Raw genomic sequence first — 24,644 nt, forward strand, 5'->3', positions numbered from 1 at the left:
AGATCAACTTGTACCAGAGTGATGGGAAGAGAAGAGTGTGGAAAAGGAAAGGAACTACTCATGATCCAAAGCATACCACCTCATCAGTGAAGCATGATGGTGGTAGTTTCATAGCGTGGGCATGTATGGCTGCCAGTGGAACTGGTTCTATTTATTGATGATGTGACCGCCGACAAAAGCAGCAGGATGAATTCTGAAGTGTTTCGGGCAATGTTATCTGCTCATATTCAGCAAAATGCTTCAGAACTCATTGGACAGCGCTTCACAGTGCAGATGGAAAATGACCCAAAGCATACTGCGAAAGCAACCAAAGAGTTTTTTAAGGGAAAGAAGTGGCATGTTATGCAATGGCCAAGTCAATCACCTAACCTGAATCCAATTGAGCATGCATTTCACTTGCTGAAGACAAAACTGAAGGGAAAATACCCCAAGAAAAAGCAGGAACTGAAGACAGTTGCAGCGTCTGGTGATGTCTATGTGTTCCAGACTTCAGGCTGTAATTGACTGCAAAGGATTTGCAACCAAGTATTAAAAAGTGAAAGGTTGATGGATGATTGTTAATCTGTCCCATTACTTTTAGTCCCTTAAAAAGTGGGAGGCACATATACAAACTTTTGTAATTCCTTCACCGTTCACCTGATTTGGATGTAAATACCCTCAAATTAAAGCTGGAAGTCTGCACTTAAAGCACATTTTGTTAATTTAATTTTAAATCAATTGTGGTAGTGTATAGAGCCAAAAAAATTTGAATTGTGTCGCTGTCCCAATATTTATGGACCTGACTGTATGTATATATATATATATATATATATATATATATATATATATACATACACAAACACACATACACCAGACTGGAATAGATTGGGTTAATAAAACTGTAATGTTAAAAAAGAAAGGATGGGAGAGGAAAGGTGTTGTATAGAGCACTACAGGAAGACCGATTCCAAAAGCATCCTAACAGTTCAGCCTGAAACATACATCTTTATTAGTTTCAGCGGTCAGCGTTCCTAGATGGCTGTTTATTCTCATTACTGAAGCAAGGTGAATCAATTGGGGTGGGGGACAAAAACTGCAGCTGAAAACCTATGAGCAAACAAAAATCTGGGTTAATAAAAATAAAGGACATGACAGGGATAATTTAGTCAGCATCGGTCACTGATTTCTTCACTGGACAACATCTACCACATAAAAAGCTTAACCACTTCAGCCCCGGAAGATTTGGCTGCTCAATGACCAGGCCATTATTTGCTATACGGTACTGCATCGCTTTAACTGACAATTGCGTAGTCGTCCGATGCTGTACCCAAACAAAATTGACGTCCTTTCTTTCCCCACAAATAGAGGTTTTTTTTGGTGGTATTTGATCACCTCTGTGGTTTTTATTGTTTGCGCTATAAACAAAAGAAGAGCGACAATTTTGAAAAAAAAAATATATATCTTTTACTTTTTGCTATAATAAATATCCCATTTTTTTAAATAAAAAAAACACAATTTTTTTCCTCAGTTTAGGGTCGATATGCATTCTTCTACATATTTTTGGTAATAAAAAAAAAAATCGCAACAAGCGTATATCGGGCTAGATTTATGGCATTTTTATTTTACTAGTAATGGCAGCGATCTGCGATTTTTATTGGGACTGCGATAATGCGGCGGACAGATCGGACATTCTTGACACATTTTTGGGACCACTAACAATTATACAGCAATCAGTGCTATAGAAATGCACTGATTACTGTATAAATGTCACTGGCAGGGAAGGGGTTAACACTAGGGGTGATCAAGGGGTTAACTGTGTTCCCGCACTGTGCTCTAATTGTAGGGGGGTGGGACTGTCTAGGAGGAGGGAGAGATTTGTGTTCATACATAGTATGAACACATGATCTGTCCCTACTCCCCTGAGAGAACCAGGATCTGTGTGTTTACACAGAGATCCCGGTTCTCGCTCTGTCATGAGCCCGACGGTCATTGCGGTCATGAGCCCGACGGTCATTGCGGTCATGAGCCCGACGGTCATTGCAGTCATGAGCCCGACGGTCATTGCGGTCATGAGCCCGACGGTCATTGCGCAAGCCAGGCACACGCATCGGCTCCTGGCACACGCTAGCGGCCAAAGGGCAGAGCGACGTAAGGTAACATCGCTGCACCCAGCCATGCCATTCTGCCGCAGTAAAACTGCGGCGGCTGGTCGGCAAGCGGTTAAAGATTGCTTGGTGATGCTGGTGGTAAAGCAAGTATTTAAAAAGTCTATTTCAATCTTAAAAAATTCACAGTTTTACATAATAAATATACAAAATAATATCTAGTGACCCTGTCATATACAGTGCCTTGCGAAAGGATTCAGCCCCCTTGAACTTTTCAACCTTTTGCCACATTTCAGGCTTCAAACATAAAGATATAAAATTTTAATTTTTTGTGAAGAATCACCAACAAGTGGGACACAATTGTGAAGTGGAACGAAATCTATTGGATAATTTAAACTTTTTTAGCAAATAAAAAACTGAAAAGTGGTGCGTGCAAAATTATTCAGCCCCATTACTTTCAGTGCAGCAAACTCACTCCAGAAGTTCAGCGAGGATCTCTGAATGATCCAATGTTGTCCTAAATGACTGATGGTGATAAATAGAATCCACCTGTGTGTAATCAAGTCTCTGTATAAATGCACCTGCTCTGTGATAGTCTCAGGGTTCTGTTGAAAGCACAGAGAGCATCATGAAGACCAAGGAACACACCAGGCAGGTCCGTAATACTGTTGTGGAGAAGTTTAAAGCCAGATTTGGATACAAAAAGATTTCCCACGCTTTAAACATCCCAAGGAGCACTGTGCAAGTGATCATTTTGAAATGGAAGGAGTATCAGACCACTGCAAATCTACCAAGACCTGGCCGTCCCTCTAAACTTTCAGCTCAGACAAGGAGAAGACTGATCAGAGATGCAGCCAAGAGGCCCATGATCACTCTGGATGAACTGCAGAGAACTACATCTGAGGTGGGAGAGTCTGTCCATAGGACAACAATCAGTCGTACACTGCACAAATCTGGCCTTTATGGAAGAGGTGCAAGAAGAAAGCCATTTCTCAAAGATATCTATAAAAAGTCTTGTCTAAAGTTTGCCACAAGCCACCTGGGAGACACACCAAACATGTGGAAGAAGGTGCTCTGGTCAGATGAAACCAAAATCGAACTTTTTGCCCACAATGCAAAACGATATGTTTGGCGTAAAAGCAACACAGCCCATCACCCTCAACACACCATCCCCACAGTCAAACATGGTGGTGGCAGCATCATGGTTTGGGCCTGCTTTTCTTCAGCAGGGACAGGGAAGATGGTTAAAATTGAGGGGAAGATGGATGCAGCCAAATACAGGACCATTCTGGATGAAAACCTGTTGGAGTCTGCAAAAGACCTGAAACTGGGACGGAGATTTATCTTCCAACAAGACAATGATCCCAAACATACAGCAAAATCTACAAAGGAATGGTTCACAAATAAACGTATCCAGGTGTTAGAATGGCCAAGTCAAAGTCCAGACCTGAATCCAATCGAGAATCTGTGGAAAGAGCTGAAAACTGCTGTTCACAAACGCTCTCCATCCAACCTCACTGAGCTCGAGCTGTTTTGCAAGGAAGAATGGGCAAGAATTTCAGTCTCTCGATGTGCAAAACTGATAGAGACATACCCCAAGCGACTTGCAGCTGTAATCGCAGCAAAAGGTGTCTCTACAAAGTATTAACGCAAGGGGGCCGAATAATTTTGCACGCCCCACTTTTCATTTTTTTATTAGTTAAAAAAGTTTCAAAAATCCAATAGATTTCGTTCCACGTCATAATTGTGTCCCACTTGTTGGTGATTCTTCACAAAAAATAAAAATTTTATATCTTTATGTTTGAAGCCTGAAATGTGGCAAAAGGTTGAAAAGTTCAAGGGGGCCGAATACTTTCGCAAGGCACTGTAGGTCTATGTTCAAGCACTTCCTGGTATAGGGTGACAATGCTCTGCCCTGTCGTGCAATGGCTGTCCTGCATTGTCACCCTGTCACATACACCTGTGGTGGGCAATAAGGGCTCATTCACACATGTTGATCATGAAGAATGAAGCAATGCTTATTAAGCCTCTTATAGCATTTATGGTGTATTTATGATGTGTTTTCGTTTTGTTTATGATGCATTGAAAACGCTTCAATAATGCCTGATAAATGCTCATGAAATGCTCATGCTTTTCTAGTGAGAAGTGCTTAAAGAGGAAGTGATGTACACCTCTCTTTCACTTTGACATGACAACACAGTGTATTTCTGGCTCTGAACTCCAAAGCATATATTTTCAGCCCTGCCTATGCAATTTCTGATTCATTACAAGAACCGAGAGAATTTATCAAAACTGGAGCAGTCAGAATCTGGAGCAGTTTAGCATAGCAACTAATCAGCTTCTATCTTTCATTTTCAAAACTTAACTTTACAAAATGTAGATTGAAGCTGCTTGGTTTCCAAGCTAGACCAAAATGGAGATAAAGAGAGACTTATTTATAAGGGTTTACGTACTCTTTATCCACTTTTTGCAGCAGCAGCACGGGCCTTAATGCGGAGTTCCACCCAAATGTGTAGCTGCTGACTTTTCATTTTTAAAGGGCCGGGTGGACCTTTGCTTTAACACAGCAACGCCACTGTTCGCTTTTTGCTTTAAGACCCCTTTCACTCCAAGCCGCTCAGGGTGTCAGCGGTAAAGTGGTGCTATTTTTAGCACCACTTTATCATCGTTTTAGCTGCGCTATTGGGCCGCTAGCGGGGCAGTTTTAACTCCCCGCCAGTGGTCGAAAAGGGGTTAAATCCGCAAGCAAAACAAAGCCAGAGCAGCGTTTTGCTGGCGGTATTACAGCGCTGCCCCACTGATTTCAATGGGGAGCAGCGGTGAAGGAGCGGTGGGTTCACCGCTCCAAAGAAGCTACTGGCAGGACTTTTTCTGATGCCCTGCCAGCACACCGCTCTAGTGTAAAAGCCCTCGGGCTTTCACACTGGAGTGAATGGAGCAGCTGTTTTGGGGCGGTTTGCAGGTGCTATTTTTAACGCTATAGCACCTGCAAAACGCTCCAGTGTGAAAGGGGTCTAAAACCAACTGATGACTTATACACAGACCAAATTATGCAACCACATTGTTGTCATGTGACCCAGGCACCACTGCCCCCTCCTTTAGTTTGGGTGGCCATGGTGTTGGTAGGTAGAGTAGAAGGATATTAGCGAGATTACTGGTGACAGAATCTAATTTGTGCTTGATTAGTGTCAGTGGAGTGTAGGAGAGGCATTAGAGATCTAATAGAATCTGTCACTTCCACGGTCAGGCTCTTTAAAGAAAAAAAAAAAGTTTAAAACCCCCCTAGCAAACAAACCTGCATACCACATGCTAGTTATTGCCACACACAGCAAAGTGAGAGCAATATATTCTAGGGACATCATTCATACTGTAGTTCATTTTAAACTGATGGCCTGTAAGGGTTTAAAGAATAACCTAAAGGACAGCTTGACATTTTTGGCTACTGAAGTTTGTAGCCGCTTTGGATACAATTGTAAGGCTTGACATACTGGATATCTATTTACCCAATGCAATCTACTTTTTTATATTAATAAATATATTACCGGTAATTAATATATTAATATTAACAAGAAAAAAAAGGATAATTTAATGTGTTTGTGTTCACTAAAATTAACATTTGTGTAGTTTTTACTGAAAATATGAGTTTTGACAAACAGTTGCTCTAATATGTGTGACATCAAAGATTGCAGCTGCCACTATTTTGTTCTCCAGGTCTCTGCTTTCAGAAAAAAAAATAATATATATATATATATAGATATAGCTATATCTATATATATATATCTATATATATATATATATATATATATATATATATATCTATATATATATATATATATATATATATATATATATATATTTTGGGGCCTAATGTTCAGGCCTAAAATGTGCAATTTAACATCCGTGCAAAAAAATGGCTCTGGCAGCAAAAGGGTTAAAGGATGTTAATTGTAACCTAGCACCATTTTATAGAGTACCGCATAATATAGCGTGCTGGTGTTTTTAAATAATATTATCTTATTATAGGCATCAGAGGTTGAGTGGACTGCACAGATCAGTTGGCTCACTTGTGGTACACCTTCATTCATCTTGGTATGAGCATAGCAAGCTGCTATATTTTATTTCTGTTTTACAATCAATTATCTAAAAGAAAAAAAAATGGTTTACTGGTGTGTACAATACATTAATAAAAAAATGAAAGCTGTTACTGAATAGATCCTTACCGTAACTTGCAAAGTGCACCGTTTATAAATGAAAGACTGATTTATTAATGCTGTACAATCTTATCATTCTTTGGGTTGATGACTGCATCTTTCTGGAGAAACCAATTACAGTGATCCACCGCTTTAAAAATAATTTTACCTGCCTTTCAGTAAGTGTAACAAGCATGGAGCAGGAGGTTCTTGTTTCTGTTGTTCAGGAGCGTGAATGTATATTACAGCTGCCCAGCCTGTTAACGTGCCACAGAATAAGTGCTTACACAGAGAAACAAACCGCAAACCCAGCTTTTTTCCCCCGGAGAGAGAGGAAAATGTGTCACTAAGCAGACAAGAGGTGAGATGTGGCAGAAAGAAAAAAAGAGAAAAAAAAAAAAGCGCCATGTATTATTTTTTCATCCAGAGACTCTTGTAGCTAGTGAGGGGGAGTAGGGGTTGGACAATGGCTTCTCTAAAGCACTCAGCAGGAGAAGGCAGGTCTGAAAAATACTAATGGCCATGATTAATGACACTAGGTTAGAGGAGAGCAGGGATGAGACTAGGACTCATATATCATACTCTTGCTTTTCTTTCAGTCAACCAATAGGGCAATCTACAAATGCCTTATCTGTTTCCTCTCTGAAAACACCCTTCTCTTTCCTGTTTCAGACAGCAATTAGAAGATAGCCCCGCCTATAAATTATTTTTTGCATAATTTCATTACTGCAATGGTTATCAAGTTACAACAAAGGTAAATACGTTTGTGGAATGAAAAAAAAAACCCTACCACCACGCCCAATATTTTTAGGGACAGCAGTTGAGTCATCGACCACCTACACAGGATTTAAAAGAGTATAAAATGATTTGAAGACTAGTGGTGCTGTACATTAAACTAATCAGTGGTAAATCATAATTGTCTCTAGCTAGATAATACGTGTTATGGTTCTTTTAGCCATGAGACTCAGGTTTTAGAGGAACACGATCAGTGACAGCATATGTTAATATAATATACACAGAAAGCATGTGCGGACTGCTGGCAATGCTTATGAATGGGTATAAACTGGCCAGCATCATTCAGGACTTTAGCAACATCATTCTTCCACATGCTGAAGACATATTTTCAAGGTCTTATCTGCCATATGGCTACCTGTTTGGATGATTTATTGTGTGTTGAAAATGAACTGATACATTTTACTGCATTTCCCTGAATAGGAAGCCCAGGGTGTCAATATGAGTGCTCTGACCACTCTAATGAAAACTATAAGCACCAAAGAGTAACCATTTGTTTATGAGTCATTGCGAAGAAGCCAGGGAGACAAAGATTTATCTGTGCTGCTCAGGCAAGCTAGCTGAACAGGCTAGATCTTATCAGATGAGTTGACTTCTGTTCCAATGTCGGAAGATCATCAACGCAGTGAGATTTGTTGAGAAAGATCCACGGAAAAAAAAACATTTTTCATTGTGCAACCCAAATTTTCTCAAAAAAAAAAGAAATGTTTGTCTAATCACTTCAGTTCCATCCAAGTTACTGACATGGAACACATATACAGAAAAGGGGTTCTGAATTCCTCTACGGCATGCTTGTTCCAAGTCAGTAACCAAAAAGTACTGAAGTAAGAGAAAGACGGTGGGGAACCGTGGCGTGCACAGACTTGGTTTGCTTCTCTTGAACAACAAGTCTCTCTGGAGGGAGTGCTTGCTTGGAATCGCCCCCAGGGTGAATAGGGGAAGTTGATCTTTAGAACCTTTGGCTGTGCACTAGGGGGTCGACCGATATTGTTTTTTCAGGCACGATACAGATTTTTTGGCTGCCTTTAAGCTGATATTCTGTAGATTTGAAGTTTTTATTTTTACACTGTCCTTTAACATTTTTTTTTATCACTTTTATTGCTGTCACAAAGAATGTAAACATCCCTTGTGACAGTAATAGGCAGTGATAGGTAGCCTTTATGGAGGGATCTGGAGTCTATAAGACCCCCAAACCTCTCCACTGCAGTAAAAAGTATTCAAAACGCCAAGATCGGCATTTTTGAATACTTTATTTTTTTTAAACTAGTGCCTTTAGGGTGAGAGTAATCCGGAAGTGATGTCATGACATTGCGTCTGGGTTACTAGATTCGAGACCTGAACAAAGCAATTGGCTTTGTTCGGGTTTCTTGCCAGTCGGCAGAGGAGCAAGCTGGTTGCTTGGGTCTCCCTGTGGGTCGGAGACCCGGGCTGACCGGCCGAAGCTGGCAGAAGGGGGGAGGAGGGGAAGACGTCCACTCCCGCTACTTGTTATTACAAGAAAGCCAAAGAATGGGACCAGGGTGATGCCTGCAACTACTTGAAGCAATATTAGTAATGTCGGTAAGTTTATTACCGATACTTCAAAAAAAAAAAAAAAAGTGAATATTGTCTGCGCTAATAATTGGTTGACCCCTACTGTGCAACTAGAGTTGTTACTGGCCAACATATCATTACCTCATCGTCTTCTCTGGGTGTGATCCCCTTTGCTGAACTTTTTATATGGATCTATGGACTTTGAGGTCGCAGAGTTTTTAGATTGATGTATATACAGCTATAGTAAATTGATGTGGTAACACAAATCCCCTGAAGAGGCCTAGCAATCAGCGAAACATGTCAGGATTGTTATTCCACGATTATCATCTATTATATATCATGTTTGTAAATACAAATGATCCAATGCTTTTAATGAATAAATATTTTTCACATATATCTTTTTCTGATTTCTATCTTTATAATATAAATTGATTAAATAAAATAGATGAATTGTTCTGGTGTTGTAATGTAGGTTATTGGCACCTTAAAACCCCCTGCTCTTTATCTTAGCAGTCTTTTCATGTCTTGTTGAAGACAATCAACTAACTTTTTCCACAGGAGGTCAGCATTGGCAGACTTCTCTTTATTTTATAATAGACACGCAGATAGACAGAGCATGTAGGGGAGGCCTTTGACTTTGCCACCCAATAGAAAAACTATATACAACCTCAATAGCTAAAATTTCAGCTTTAAAACTTGTTTCAAAAGGAATAATCCCTGATTATCCTGCAATGAAGGTCCTTGTTTAATCCCTTTGTGTTATAGAGTGACAACATCCTGTCCTAGTTTCCCAATTGTGCTCCCTTGTTGTCACTATGTCACACAGACTTTCGTAGGGCACTATGGGGTTGATTTACAAAAGGGAAATTGGCTGTCCACTTTGTAAGGGAATTGTCTTCCATCATCCAATCATATGCAAGCAAAAATTATTTTTTTGTGCCTTGGAAATGATTGGGCATTCTTTGCAAAGTGAAATTTTGCCACTTTTACTAAGTTCTGGGGCAAATTATTTTGAAAAGTGCAACTTCCCTTGCAAAGTGAGCAGCCGGTTTGCTTTGAAATAAATCATCCCCTATAGTGGCTTTTTCAACACATGTTGCAGACATGGTTCAACCTGAGAAATGCTAAGTAGCCATTGCTAGAGAGAGTGCAGGAAAAGGCTGCAAAGTGACTACAGGAGATCTGTGGTGCCAAGATGCAGTAAGGGTAGGAAGAGGCTGAAAACAAGAATCGAATTAAAAGGAACTTTTGTGGCTATACTTCTATGGATCACAGCACTGCAGTTCATTCTGCACTCCTGTGACCTGTTTTCAGCCAACAGCAGGCTAGAGTCTGCTGTTGGCTAACGCCACTCAGTTGGTCCAGGCTCTGAAAAGATCCTAACTGTACAGTTGGGATCCACCCAGAAGCTGGGACCGGCAGCTGGCTCAGCCTTTCAGCAATCCACTGAGAGTCTGAGCCAGCCCCTCCCACCCCTCCAGCAGTCCATCGGTTCAGTGAGCATTGGAGGGGAGAGCAGAGGAATAGAGTGATCGGCAGTGTTTGTTTGCTCAGTTCTCGGAGTAGAGCTGGCGGGGGACAGCTGCAGCTGGCATCTAGGGGAGTACGATTGTTTTTTTTGTTTTTTTTGCCATTCCCACACTTCACTTTTAAAATAGTAATAGTAATTGTTTATGATGCACAATGTTTTAGCAAAGTAAACGTCATTCCGTTTTTTTCTACTTTAATTGCTCAGGATATTATATGAACAGAATCAAAAAAGGTACAATTACTCAATAGCCATACTATCATGTCTTTCGGTCTCACAAACAACCTCTTCTAATGCCGTCCAAACATTATGGGTAAAATTTGGCTTTCACTCTGATTGGGCAAATCTGACCAAGACTAGGAAAACATACTGAAGATCTGATCTGCAGGTATATAGGCATGCTAAGATTACTGCTGGGCCCCAAACAATTTTGAGAATTTTTACAACAAAAAAGCTCTACAACTACAGGAGATTGTGGCTTTGCAGCCTGTTTGTTTACATGGCTAAATAACTAACGTCAATTATGTGATATGGTAATTTTATTTTGTTTTCATGAATGATAACACAAAAACTTTTCTCTCACTCATGGTTAGTGTTTGGCTGAAGCCATTTATTTTTAATCAACTGTGTTTACTCTTTTTAAATCATAATGACCACAGAAATTAGCCAAATGACGCTGAGCAAAAGTTTATATACCCTGGTGATTTTGACCTGATAACATGCACACAAGTTGACACAAAGGGGTTTGAATGGCTATTAAAGGTAACCATCCTCCCCTGTGATCTGTTTGCTTGTAATTAGTGTGTGTATAAAAGGTCAATGAGTTTCTGGACTCCTGACAGACCCTTGCATCTTTCATCCAGTGCTGCACTGACGTTTCTGGATTCTGAGTCATGGGGAAAACAAAATAATTGTCATATTCTCTGAAAAATGGCCTAGAAATCATAAATTGTGCCAGCGTATGTACACTTATGAGGACTGTGTGTGTGGAGAGAGAGAGAGAGAGAGAGAGAGAGAGAGAGAGAGAGAGAGAGAGAGAGAGAGAGAGAGAGAGAGAGAGAGAGAGAGAGAGAGAGAGAGAGAGAGAGAGAGAGAGAGGTGTGTATATATATATATATATATATATATATATATATATATATATATATATATATATATATATATATATATATATATGATAGATAGATCTATATATAGATATAGATCTCTCTCTCTCTATATATATATATATATATATATATATCATGTTAATGAATCTCTTGTCCCAATAGTACTATTTAAGCCACTAGTAAACACTGATGGAAGAAATCACTTCCATATTTCTTATATTTTTCAGGGAGATCATAAGTGAAATGGTCACCCCAATGGCCCAGCAAAATCACTTGACTTCAGTACTGCTTTCCATGCTGCAGCAGTATCATCTCATTCAACCTGCTACATACTCCATAATGTCAAGTACATCAAAAACCCGAAAGAGCATGACTCTCCCCCATGATGGCCATTGCTATTCAACCCAGGAAGTCAGCTGCACAGGAAAAAGGCAGTTGGAAAGGATGCTGGGCAGGAGGCATTTCAAATATCATATCACTTAAAAGACAAGTGAAACAATGAGAAAGAAGTACAGTTTAAATTACTGCTTTTCTTCTGACAATAAAAAGAAAATGCCTCTGCACCGCAGGCCCAGTTATTCTCCTACTGATAGCAGGCACCTACGTGCATAGTTTAAGATTTTCAATTCATCCCCAGCCTGCTTGCAATTTGGAGATTACGTTCTCTGCTTGAAAGTGCTGTTTGACTCTTCTACTGAAAAAAACATGAACAATTTGCTTGTTGTAAATCTCAAGGACACACAGGGAGTTCCTAATAACATGACAGACGCTGTTTAAATTGGAGTTCAGTGACCTTTTTTTTTCTGTAAGACCAAAGTCTAGAATGTCTGTCACTGAAAGGTCAGTTGAAGGAGCAGTTGTCCAGCTTATTCACAATTCATGCCAATAAGAAATCAAAGCTAGAATGTGAACGCCCACAGGGACTCTAGGTAAAGAAGTAATTGCTTCTCTCCATCTCAGCATCAGTGTAGCCAAAAGCCTGAGCTGGCTCAATTTACCCAACACTATAATTTTCATATGCTTTCTCCAGTCTAGCCTTTTTTTTTTTTTAACAAGTATACAGTGTTATACATCTCTCCAACATCAAAAGTCAATCCTATCCAATGACAGACAGAAGGATTCTACTCAGGTCATGGCTGGATATGTAAAAAAAACTGCATGGTGTCCTTCCTTCTTATCTGGTGGAAATCAAGTTGTAGAACTGGAAGGGCAAGTTAGTCTTGAAAAAAAATTTTGCACTAGATTAAACCTATACCCCTCTATACATATGACTAGGTCATTTTGTTTTATACTTTTTTGAGGGATTCTGATGATCCACGTTTCTGGCTTGGAACAAGGTGAGCATAGTTAAGATGAACCCAATTAAAATACCAAACCAAATTTATGAATTAGAAAAAAGACCAGCATTATCCTCTAATATCTCTGGGCTGTGAATTTTATAGTACCAATTGTATATTTGTAAAAAAATAAGGGAGTATTGGAAAGAGGGTTATTATGGGGACCACAAAAGGTTGACTGGCTTTATCCTCCTGCATGATTATGGTTAAAGATTAATTCTACTGATGTTTCTGAAATGTTTACTTACCTAAAGTAGTATCTATTACTTGAGGTTTTTTTTATCAATTACATATTGATCTAGCATATTAATATTATAGATCTAATTATTGTTGGCTGTTCACATGAATAGGAAGTTTGAGAGGGACACTTATGGTCCAGTCTACTGGACTTATTGTTAATGAATACCCCCTACCACCTTCTTTATGTCACGTATAAGAAAATTAACATCTATATGATTCATGTGTTTTATTTATAATCATTATTATTTCATAGCGTATGGTTAGTTTCCCTGTGTATTTGTGTGTTGTGTATATATGAGTGTGCTTGTGTGGGAGCACCTTCACATGTTATATACAGTATCTCACATAAGTGAGTAAACCCTTCACATTTTTGTAAATATTAAAAAAAAATTCATGTGACGACACTGAAGAAACGACACTTTGATACAATGTAAAGTAGTGAGTGTACAGCTTGTGTAACAGTGTAATTTTGCTGTCCCCTCAAAGTACAGTAACTCAACACACATCCATTAATGTTTAAACCACTGGCAACAAAAGTGAGTACACCCCTAAGTGAGAATGCCCTTATTAGGCCCAAAGTGTCAATATTTTGTGTGGCCATCATTATTTTCCAGCACTGCCTTAACCCTCTTGGGCATGGAGCTCACCAGAGCTTCACAGGTTGCCACTGGAGTCCTATTCCACTCCTCCATGACAACATCACGGAGCTGGTGGATGTTAGAGACCTTGCGCTCCTCCGCCTTCCATTTGAGGATGCCCCATAGATGCTTAATAGGGTTTAGGTCTGGAGACATGCTTGGCTAGTCCAACACCTTCACCATCCGCTTCTTTAGCAAGGCGGTGGTCGTCTTGAGGTGTGTTTGGGGGCGTTTTGTTGGAATACTGCCCTGAGACCCAGTCTCCAAAGGGAGGGGATCATGCTCTGCTTCAGTATTTCACAGTACATTTTGGCATTCATGGTTCCCTCAATGAACTGTAGCTCCCTAGTGCCGGCAGCACTCATGCAGCCCCAGACCACGACACTCCCACCACCATGCTTGACTGTAGGCAAGACACACTTGTTTTTGTACTCCTCACCTGGTTGCTGCCACACACACTTGACACCATCTGAACAAAATAAGTTTATCTTGGTCTCATCAGACCACAGGACATGGCTCCAGTAATCCATGTTCTTAGTCTGTTTGTCTTCAGCAACATTTTTGCAGACTTTCTTGTGCATCAGCTTTAGAAGAGGCTTCCTTCTGGGACAACCATGCAGACCAATTTGATGCAGTGTGTGGCGTATGGTCTGAGCACTGACAGGCTGACCCCCCACCCCTTCAACCTCTGCAGCAATGCTGGCGGCACTCATACGTCTATTTCCCAAAGACAACCTCTGGATCTGACGCTGAGCACATGCACTTAACTTCTTTGGTTGACCATGACGAGGCCTGTTCTGCGTGGAACCTGTCCTGTTAAACCGCTGTATGGCCTTGGTCCGTGTGCTGCAGCTCAGTTTCAGGGTGTTAGCAATCTTCTTATGGCCTAGGCCATCTTTATGTAGAGCAACAATTATTTTTTTCAGATCCTCAGAGTTCTTTGCCATGAGGTGCCATGGTCAACTTCCAGTGGTCAGTATGAGAGAGTGAGAACAATAACACCAAATTTAACACACCTGCTCCCCATTCACACCTGAGATCTTGTAACACTAATGAGTCACATGACACCAGGGAGGGAAAATGTCTAATTCAGCTCAATTGGGACATTTTCACTTAGGGGTGTACTCACTTTTGTTGTCAGCAGTTTAGACTTGGTATCTTGGCTTGGTATCAAAAGACCCTAATTTTATACTTCTTAATAAGTTATTAGACAGTACTGATTGGCATATTCAAGGCTTTTGATATCTTTTTATATTGTTTTACATCTTTGTAAAGTTTAATTACCTTGTTATGCAGGTCTTTTGACTGTTCTTTTCTACCTCCTCATGGCTCAGTGTCTAGCCTGCTTAGTGCATCCATGTGAGAGCTAACAAACTCATTGACTATTTTTTTCACAGACACTAATTGTGATTTAAAAAGCCACAAATGTGGGAAATTAACCTTAAATTGCCATTTTAGCCTGTGTTTGTCACGTTCTGTGTCTGTACTAAGGCCAAAAATTCCAGGGTATGTAAACTTTTTATCAGGGTCATTTGGGTGATTTCTGTTATCATTAGGATTGAAAAAGGATCCAAAAAACGATGTGATAATAAATGGCTTCATGTGATTGCTATCCTTAAATAAGAGATAGTTTTTAGCACGATCAGTCATATTTTCTATATTAATGCCAAAATGTCACAATTTCTGCCAGGGTATGCAAACTTTTGAGCACAACTGTTTATCATATATATAATATTATAGAGATTTTTAATGATACATTTATGTTTTATGTCAATTCTAGATATGCTGTGTGTTTCCTATTAGAAGATTACTGTATGGTACCGGTAATTAGTAGGGGGCAGTTTAATGATGCATTTTCGGTGTCTTAGGGCTATTTAACCACTTTAGCCCCGGAAGATTTGGCCGCTCAATGACCAGGCCATTTTTTTTGCGATACAGCACTGCGTCGCTTCAACTGATAATTGTGCGGTCATGTGATGCTGTACCTAAACAAAATTGACATCCTTTTTTCCCACAAATAGAGCTCTCTTTTAGTGGTATGGTGGTATTTGATCACCTCTGTGGTTTTAATTTTTTTCACTATAAACAAAAGGAGAGCGACAATTAGAAAAAAAACCACAATATCTTACTTTTTGCTATAATAAATATCCCACATTTTTTTTCAAAAAACAAATTTTCTCCTCAGTTTAGGCCGATATGTATTCTTCTACATATTTTTGGTAAAAAAAAATAAAAAATGCAATAAGCGTATATATAGATTGGTTTGCACAAGTTATAGCGTCTACGAAATAGGGGATTTATGGCATTTTTATTATTATTTTTTTTTTACTAGTAATGGCAGTGATCTGCGTTTTTTATCGGGACTGCGATATTGCGGCGGGCAAATTGGACACTTTTGACACATTTTTGGGACCACTGACCATTATAAAGTGAGCAGTGCTATAAAAATGCCCTGATTACTGTATAAATGTCACTGGCAGGGAAGGGGTTAATGCTAGGGAGCGATCAAGGGGTTAACTGTGTTCCCTAGGTGTGATTTAACTGTAGGGGGATGTGACTCTCTAGGGGAGAGAGAGAGATCGGTGTTCATACATAGTATGAACACGCGATCTGTCTCCTCTACCCTGAGAGAACCAGAATCTGTGTGTTTACACATACAGATCCCGGTTCTCACTCACATGAGCGATAGAGTCGTCTTGCCAGCCGTGCCATTCTGCCACAGTAAAACTGTGGCAGCTGATCGACAACCAGTTAAAGGTAATTTTAGCGACTTAGAGTTGGTCCTGATGAAGAGGGTGCACACTTGAAACACGCAAGCTATACTAAATTATTGAGGCAATGCCTATGTTGGTCATGAGGGTTCACTTTCTGTTTTTGTAGCATCGTTTAAGAATTCCCGATTGCAGAGGGAGCAGGAAAGTAGTGAATTAAACTCCCTATTCAGTTTTAACTTTCTTTCATAGGACTTTTTGAGTGAACTTGAGCACTGATAGTCATATTTACAGTCTGTACATAAATGAAATTGCTATATAGGTTTTTCTTTTCAGTACTCATATCTAATATGTGACACCAAAGAAGTCAAGGGAAGGCTTAACCACTTCGTGCTGACCACCTCCTGGTCCTTTAAGAGTTCTCAAAACTGGGTGGTGGGCATTCGGGTCATGTGACCGCTGTTATTAGCATATGATCGGCAAATATGCATCGGGAGCTTATCGATCCCCCCATGGGTACCCTGCTGGGAGTGTGCAGGGAGCACACTCTCAGCGCAATAAGTTGTTTTAACAGGGCTGTACATATGCATACGGTCGAGATCAAGAGGTAAAATCAGCACAACACTTAACAAAAACATATTTGCATAGCTACACATTTCCAGTTGAACAACATGTAGAGTGATTCAGTGAGATTCTGATAAGTTATTTAAAAAAATATGCAAATGACTTAAACCTCCTTACAAACTTGCCTCTTAAAATACAACTATTAAAAAAATAAGGCTGTAACTAAATTCATATCAATCATTACCCATCCTACTACCAGTCTATTAACAACGTATAACCCAACCGTGACATTAGTGGTAACCAACATGGATTCACGAAGAACCATTCTTGCCAGACCACACTTTTAACACTATGTAGTGAGCTGTAATTTGGATAAAGGAAGGCCTGTGGACATAGTTTATCAAGATTTTCCTAAGGAATTTACTGCAGTACCTTGCAAATTCATCTACAAATTAAGGTCTTTTGGCACTGATGACATGATATGTGGGAAATTGATTGCAGAAGTGTGTCTAGAGTGGTGATTAATGCCATATTTTAAAAAAAAAAGTGTGGAGTTGTGAGCAGAGTACTTGAGGGTGGCTCTATTCTGGGACTAATTCTGTTTAACGTGTTCATAAACTTTACAGATGTTGGAATAAATAGATCAATCTCAATGTTTGCTGATAATATAAATCTAAGCAGGGTAATAACTTCACAACAGGATATAGCAACTTTACAAGAAGACCTAGAAGGGTGGGCAGCTACATGGCAGATGAGGTTCAAATGTAGAAAAAATAAAAGTAATGCATATAGGAGTACTGGGTTAGGGGTGGGAGGGGTAGGATATCTTGTCTACCCTGAGGAAAGGAGTGTCTATAATAGACTCCAAAACGTGTGGTGAATGATATCTTTTTCATACCATCCATTTTGCATAAGCTGTACCATAAGTGGCTACTGTAATGTATACTGTAATGTATACTCCATGCTACATGTTTTTAACTATGAATTTTCAAAAAACCTATATATTTTTTACTTTACTATGATGTCATACCTATCTAAGTCCCAGTAAAGTCCAAATCCTAAGGGGAACCCTTTTTCTGTCCGTTTACCGTTTGATTGGTGAGGGTGTGGAACTCCCTTCCACAGTTAGTGGTTTTTAGCAGAAGGTGTAGATATGTTCAGAAAAACCTTTAGATGTGTTTCTTGGTGAAAATAATGTGCAGGCATATTGAAAACAGTAGTCACACACACGTTCTCAAGTTGAACTGGATGGACAGCTGTAGCTGTAGTTGCATTTGATGAAAAACTGCTTTACTAGAGATTTTTCCACAAAGATTTTACTGAGCAGATCCAAAAGAACAATACAGAAATCATCTGGCATGGACAATTACAAATCAGTATACAAATACACTGCAGAGTAGGCAGCATGAGAAAGGCACTAGTAAATCAGTCAGAATCATCCTTTGGGTTTAGTGAACATTTGTAAAAAAAAAAAAAAAAAAAAATAACAAAGTTCTAAAGTGGGCTGTCACCCAACTGTAGGAACCTAGCCGTATCTGGTAGTAAGTGGGGAAACAAAATATCAAACCAGATGGCAAAGGCATGAAGATCACGCTCGGATGGGAGGGCAGGACCCTGGGAGAGGGGGAGAAGAAAAAAAAGGTGGGGGGTGCGGAAAAGGAACGTTTGGGGGGAACCTTTGGGGAATGTTGGCCGCCTCAACAGATGGACTTTTGAAACAGGTTGAAGACCTCCTAGATTAATGGGAGACCGAGACCCAGGACAGATCTTTCAAGGGGGGAGGTAATGCTTGCAAAGATCGGAATCCTTAAACAGGAACCATCTTGTTCATGTAGAAAGTTATGAGGACATAGTTTCATTGCTCGTATTCACCAGCTCTTCCATCTCTCCCACCTGATCAACACAATGAAACCATTCGGAAAGTCTCCAGGTTCTTGGTGGATCTCAAGTATCTGGGGATAACCGTTTGGGCTGCATTCAGCTGGCGAATTGTAAGGGATCATTTGTATTTAGAGAGGGACATTACCGTGTGGTTGAGAAGAAAAGTGGCTGTCTGGAATGGCAGGTCCTGGTCTGTTAACTGCTTGATCACCAACTGCACAGCCTTCCAAACGGGGCATATTTGGGGACAGGACCACCAGACATGTAATCAGTATACTAGTTCACTCAAGATACTGCATAGTAGGTTTGATCCCTCTATCCCTAAGAAGGTTATTTCCTATGACTTGTACACTTGTGTATTTTTCATCCATTTGTAACAGCATAAATATCCTGCAAATTAGGTGGATAAGCAATGGTAAAGACTGAATTTTTAATTTAGTTCTGCATTCATCTTGATCAAAATACTTTTTACCCATTGGCCCCTGTCTCCCATAACACAGGAAAGAAAAAAAAAGAAAGCAGAACAGTACATAGAATTCTGCTGACCAGGAGCAGACTGGTCATGCAATTGCAGGTTGGCTGTGCAAGCACCAGGAGGTGCCTGCTCCTACCTCTACTGCACTACCCTGCCACCCAGACTGCATTGCCATTGTGCAAACCAAAACATGCAGCTTTCAGGTATGAGCACATGGGGCACTCCCTCCTGCCCCAACAATGCAGTCCTCAGTACTGCAGCCAAATGCTTTATCTGAGTGCTGTAAAGAGTATTTGCATGGCAGTTCTGTGGACTCCAATGGCAGATCTTGGCAGTGGGTGAGTGCTATAGAAGTAAGACTATAGAAGTAGTTAATTTGCTTTGCTTTTTTTGTTGCTTTAGTATTAGGTTTTCAACGTGATGCTATTTCAAATACTACTATTCTAAGTTTGAAAATGTTGTTATTGAAAAATATTTAAAACTACTGAAAAAATAAAAAGGGGGGAACAATCTTAGAGTCTCCTTTTTTTGGGGGGGTTAAACAGCAACATTTGCATGGACTTACACAGGGGAAAGGATCCATTTTCATTCCCCCTCAACAGAATACAGCATATAATTAATGTCCGACAGCAGCCAACATTGTCGTTTTTTTGCAAATCACTTCCTTGAGAATGTTCAACACCTCTTAATGGCTCTGCTAATAGTGTAGCTGTCATATCCTGGACAGCTGTGCTGTGTACAAGGAAAAAGGAGAATGAAAGAAGAGCGAAGAGCTTGTGTTGTACATATCCACACATTTTGTGTCCAGGGAGTACAAAATGCCAACATTTAATGGCTGTTTGGACCACTTATGAGCATAAGTTTCTTATTCCCGCCAACTGACCTATCAATGTCCAAAATATCAATGGAGTTTCTCTCTCTTCCCTTCAACTGCACCGTTATACCATATAATATTATATAAAAAAACACATTTTACACCACTCACGGTTTCACAGGATTTATCTCATTTTGTACTTGCGTGGTGTATAAGTTATAACGGTTATTGTAAGCCAAAGATGTACACTGTCGTTTTTATTTTCAAACTGCAAACCAAAACTGAAAATCTCTTTTTGGGAACCAAACATCTATAAATATGTTATATTTCATAAACGTTAAAAATATTTCTATAACGTCTATTTGATTATGTCGCAGATATTCTGTTGTGATAACTCCAAAAAAGGAATGCTAAACATATTGTTGATCTCCCTTTTAACCACTTCAATATCAGACATTTTACCTTCTTCCTGCTTAGGACAATTTTCAGCTTGTAGCCCTGTCGCACTTTGAATGACAATTGTGTAATCATGCAACACTGTACACAAATTACATTTTTATCTTTTTTTCACACAAATAGAGCTTTCTTTTGGGAGTATGTAATCAGCACTGGATTTTAGTTATTTGTTGCCAAATAGAATGAAAAAAAGCCTGAAACTTTTGAAAACAAAAGGTTTTTTTTCTTAGTTTGTGTTAATCTTTCTGTGTAAATTTAGGCCAAAATGTGAACAGCTACATTTCTTTAGCAGAAATAACCCAAATCAGTGCATATTATTTAGTCTTGAGGAAATGTATAGAGTCCACAAACTATAGTATATACAGTATATTTAAAAATTGATCACTGATGATGTACTGACAGCCTCCATTTCTTGAGGCTTGAAAATGCCAGGACAGTACAAATACCCCCAAATTACCCCTTTTTGGAAAGTAGGCAATCCAAGGTGTTTAGTAAGAGGCATGGTTAGTTTTTTGAAATTGTAATTTTTTTGCCACAATTTTTTGGAAAAATTAAGAATAAAAAAATAAAAATAAATCGCCTTTTTTATTTTAGTTTTTACACATACTGTCACAAGTGAAGTACAGCGCCATCAAATAACTGGTGGGGTGGAGATCAGGAACACCCACCAGTGATAGTATGTAGAAAACTAAATAATAATTTTTATTTTTTTAATTTTTTATTTTATTTTAAATGCTGTGATCACAGCAACAGTGTTATCATAATTAATAATAATTATAATAACAATAATAATAACAGTGTTATCATAGTTACACTGTACTACTCTGGGATGGTAATCAGGATTTTTTTTATCACTATGACAGTTTATAAACGTATGTCAGGGCCTGGACTTGAACCTAGGACCTCTGCTGTATCTGGCAACGACTCTTCTCCCAGAGCTATCTGAAATGCTGGGCAGCACTTTATCTCATCCCTTGGACAACCCTGCCTTGTACCTTGACTTCTCCTGAACCTTGAACTCTTGTTTCTCCCATGAACATCCTGATTTAAGCCATGTCTCTGCACTTCATGTTTGCCAGTCTGCTGTGCTCTAGTATCTCGTGCTTGTCTTCCCTGCTGCCATCCATGTTTTGCCATCACTCGTCATCGGCCCTTAGATTGTCCCTTGACTATGCTTCTGTGTAATCCCAACCTGCAACTACTCGTTACTGACCTTTGGCTTGTTTACTGACTATATGCGTCTGTTTGATCCTTAGGAAGTACCACTTACTTTTCCAGCTTTTTATTGCCCTGCCCTAATTTTTTTGAGACGTGTTGCTGCCATCAGTTTTAAAATGACCTTACTTTTTTTCTTCAAATGGTACATTTTCTCAGTTTATACATTGATATGTTTTCTAATTTCTTTTGTGAATAAAATATGAGTTTATCAGATTTGCAAATCCTTGCATTCCGTGTAGATTTTAAACAGCTTCCAAACTTTTTGGAAATTGGGTTTGTACTCAACTCTCAGCACTCCCCTGGCACTTTTTCTAGAGCATGTTAAATCCTGCCAGGATGCAATGTTTGGGTCAAGCAGTCAATAGCTAGACCTGAGCATTGTCACATGAGAGGGGATCATGCCACTGCTCCTTCTGAGACCACCTTGATGCCAGTTGACATAGAATTGTGAGAGGCAGTTGAGACGCCGTGGAAAGAAGCTGTAGGAGGGCACTAGAGAGGTGAGTATAAAGTGGTTAGGAGATAGGCATTTAATTGTCACTTTACATCCTGAATGGCCAAGGTGACAGGGTGTCTTTAAGGGCCACCCAAGACTATGTACAGTTGCACTACCGAAAAGAGATAATTCCTGAATTATGTTTGTGGAAAATACACCGTCTGCATTTATTTTTGTGTGATGTACTGTGAAGCCAACACTTAACTAAAGAACCTGTCTGAATAAAGCAAAATCACAAATAGGAATTTACACACACCTATGACTTTCATGACACATGTGTGCAAGACCTCGAACATAAAGGAGAAGTATAACCAAAGCTTTTTTGGCCGTACTTCTCCTATGGTTCACAGGAGCGCAGTTCGTTCTGCACTCCTGTGATCCGTTTTCAGCCGGCAGCGTGCTGAAGCCCGATGATGGCTGATGTCACAGAGCCAGTTAGGCTCTGAAAAGATCCCAACCCCGTCCAGAATCGAGGGTGCAAAAGCGATCTACTGAGAGCCTGAGCCAGCCCCTCCCATCCCCTATACAGCCCAGCATTCTAGTGAGCAGAGTGGAAAGCCGCTGACTGACAGTCACAGCTATCTGCTTAGAGCCAAAGGGAAGAAATGAGTGATCAGTGGCGCAGAGCTGGCGGGGAGACAGGTGCTGCATTCACCTAGGTGAATATACATGTTTATTTTTTTTAAATCCTGAACTTCTCTTGTAAGGCAACCATAGAATCATGTTGGCAGACATTATACAAACAAATATAGGATGAGAATGTAACTGGACAACTTGAACTTAGAAAACCAATTACTATTTTTTCCTTCTGCCTTTCTCCTGATTAGCCTTAAGGCCTTGTTTACACTTGTGTTTGGGGGGCTGCAAAAACCTGCTTGAGCCACATTTTTATGGCCCTCCAAACTGCTCCCCCTTAAGCTACAAAGGCAGCAGATGAGGTACATATGCCACAACCACAATGCTTTGCATCATGGTGCGGCAAAGATTATCCCCGTTGTTGCGTTTGGCGGGCAGTATCGCCCGCCGAGCATGACCAATTAAACCGACAAAGGACATCCGGCAAATTCATGAAATGCACGTGGATATGGGGCACTAGTGTGGGGTTTAAAGGGATAAAACAGGCAGTGAGGAGGTGATGTAATGCCCCCTCGCTGCCTGTCAAATGTCCTCTTAAATGTCATCCAACGTGAATTGTTCTTCAGTACTATTATTCAACCGAAGCATTACAGTTTATGACTGGAGCTGGTTAAAAGACACTGCGAGATGGTTAGATCAGGATTGTGAGTATGCAATTCAAAGTCTATGATCAGCTTTAGGTTATGTATGTACTGTATATGTATGAAACCTGTGTAAAGTGCAGATTCCCAGACCTTGAAAAGCTGTATTCACTTTAATCTGGACACACCGAGTATCTGGCAGACATTACTGATGTTTTCTTGATGACAACAATACTAATAAAGAAGAATATGTAGTTTCAAGAAGAAACCAACATTTGAATCATCAGAAGAAACATAAGAAGAGATGCAGGAACTGCAGGCATCCCTGACATCTACTGTATGTAGGAATATACTTTTTGCATTCGATGACTGGATGAATATCATTCAAAAATAATTTTGTTTGCTTTTAACATTTGACTTTGGAATGAATGTAATTTCCTGAACAGGAATCACATTCACTGTTATGCCGTGTACACACGACTGGACTTTCCAGCAAACTAGGTCCAACGTTTGCCCGGCGGACTTTCGGCAGAGTTTCGACGGACTTTCAAAACGAACGGACTTGGCCAAACATGAATGGACTAAGTTTGATGTAAACGGGACTAAAAAAGGAAGTTCAATAGCCAGTAGCCAATAGCTGCCCTTGCGTTGTATTTGTCAATCTGACCAGCACACAGACGAACGGAGTCCGCGGATAGATTTGAAACATGTCCTATTTCTAGGTCCGCCTGGGTTTTTGCCCAAAAAATGAATGGATTAGCCCACACATGATCGGATTGTCTGACGGACTATTCCCGTCGGACCTAGTCTGCCGGAAAGTCCGGTCGTGTGTACGCGGCATTAGAAATGTATTTGTTCGAGAAAAAATTTCCTACTTCTTAGATTTTTTCATCATTGTGTTTGATAACAAACAAGAATTTGATACCACAATTAGAAAATTGAATATTCTTAAAACAAAAAATAATAAAATTCTATAGCCGACTTAGGTTTATACTGTCCTACTACAAGCAGAACACACAACAATAAAACTTGTACCTCTTCAGGTATGTGTCTACCAAAAATATTAATTCCCTAAACTGGCAAGGTGAGTCTATGAGAAAGAAGTATGAGTGTTCACATCATCAAGAACTGAGCCATGGGTGGCCATGTCAGCATCCTCCAGCTCAACATCCTTTAATCTGGAAATTGAAGGAGCTGTGTGAAAATAATTAGCCAAACAGATGCTGCATCCAATCAGATGTAGTCACTGTTCAGGTAGTCTGACACCAGTGAGTGTTGGCTGTCAAAATGCAATAGCTAGCAAGAGAGACTCCTCCATCTATGTGAATGGGGAAACTAAGTGATTGCTCATATTCAGCCCC

The 24,644-nt window shown here is 39.8% G+C and overlaps 1 protein-coding gene across 1 annotated transcript in view; it reads right to left on the reverse strand.

Annotated features, from left to right (window-relative positions):
- LRMDA (leucine rich melanocyte differentiation associated) overlaps nucleotides 1-24,644 on the reverse strand; it is a 1,231,554-nt gene that overhangs the window by 1,062,962 nt on the left and 143,948 nt on the right. The gene's annotated exons all lie outside the window — the stretch shown is intronic.

Source organism: Lithobates pipiens, unplaced genomic scaffold (genome assembly GCF_037356315.1).
Source record: "Lithobates pipiens isolate NorthernLeopardFrog02 unplaced genomic scaffold, aLitPip1_a1.2 Scaffold_25, whole genome shotgun sequence".
In the NCBI taxonomy this organism is placed as follows: domain Eukaryota; kingdom Metazoa; phylum Chordata; class Amphibia; order Anura; family Ranidae; genus Lithobates; species Lithobates pipiens.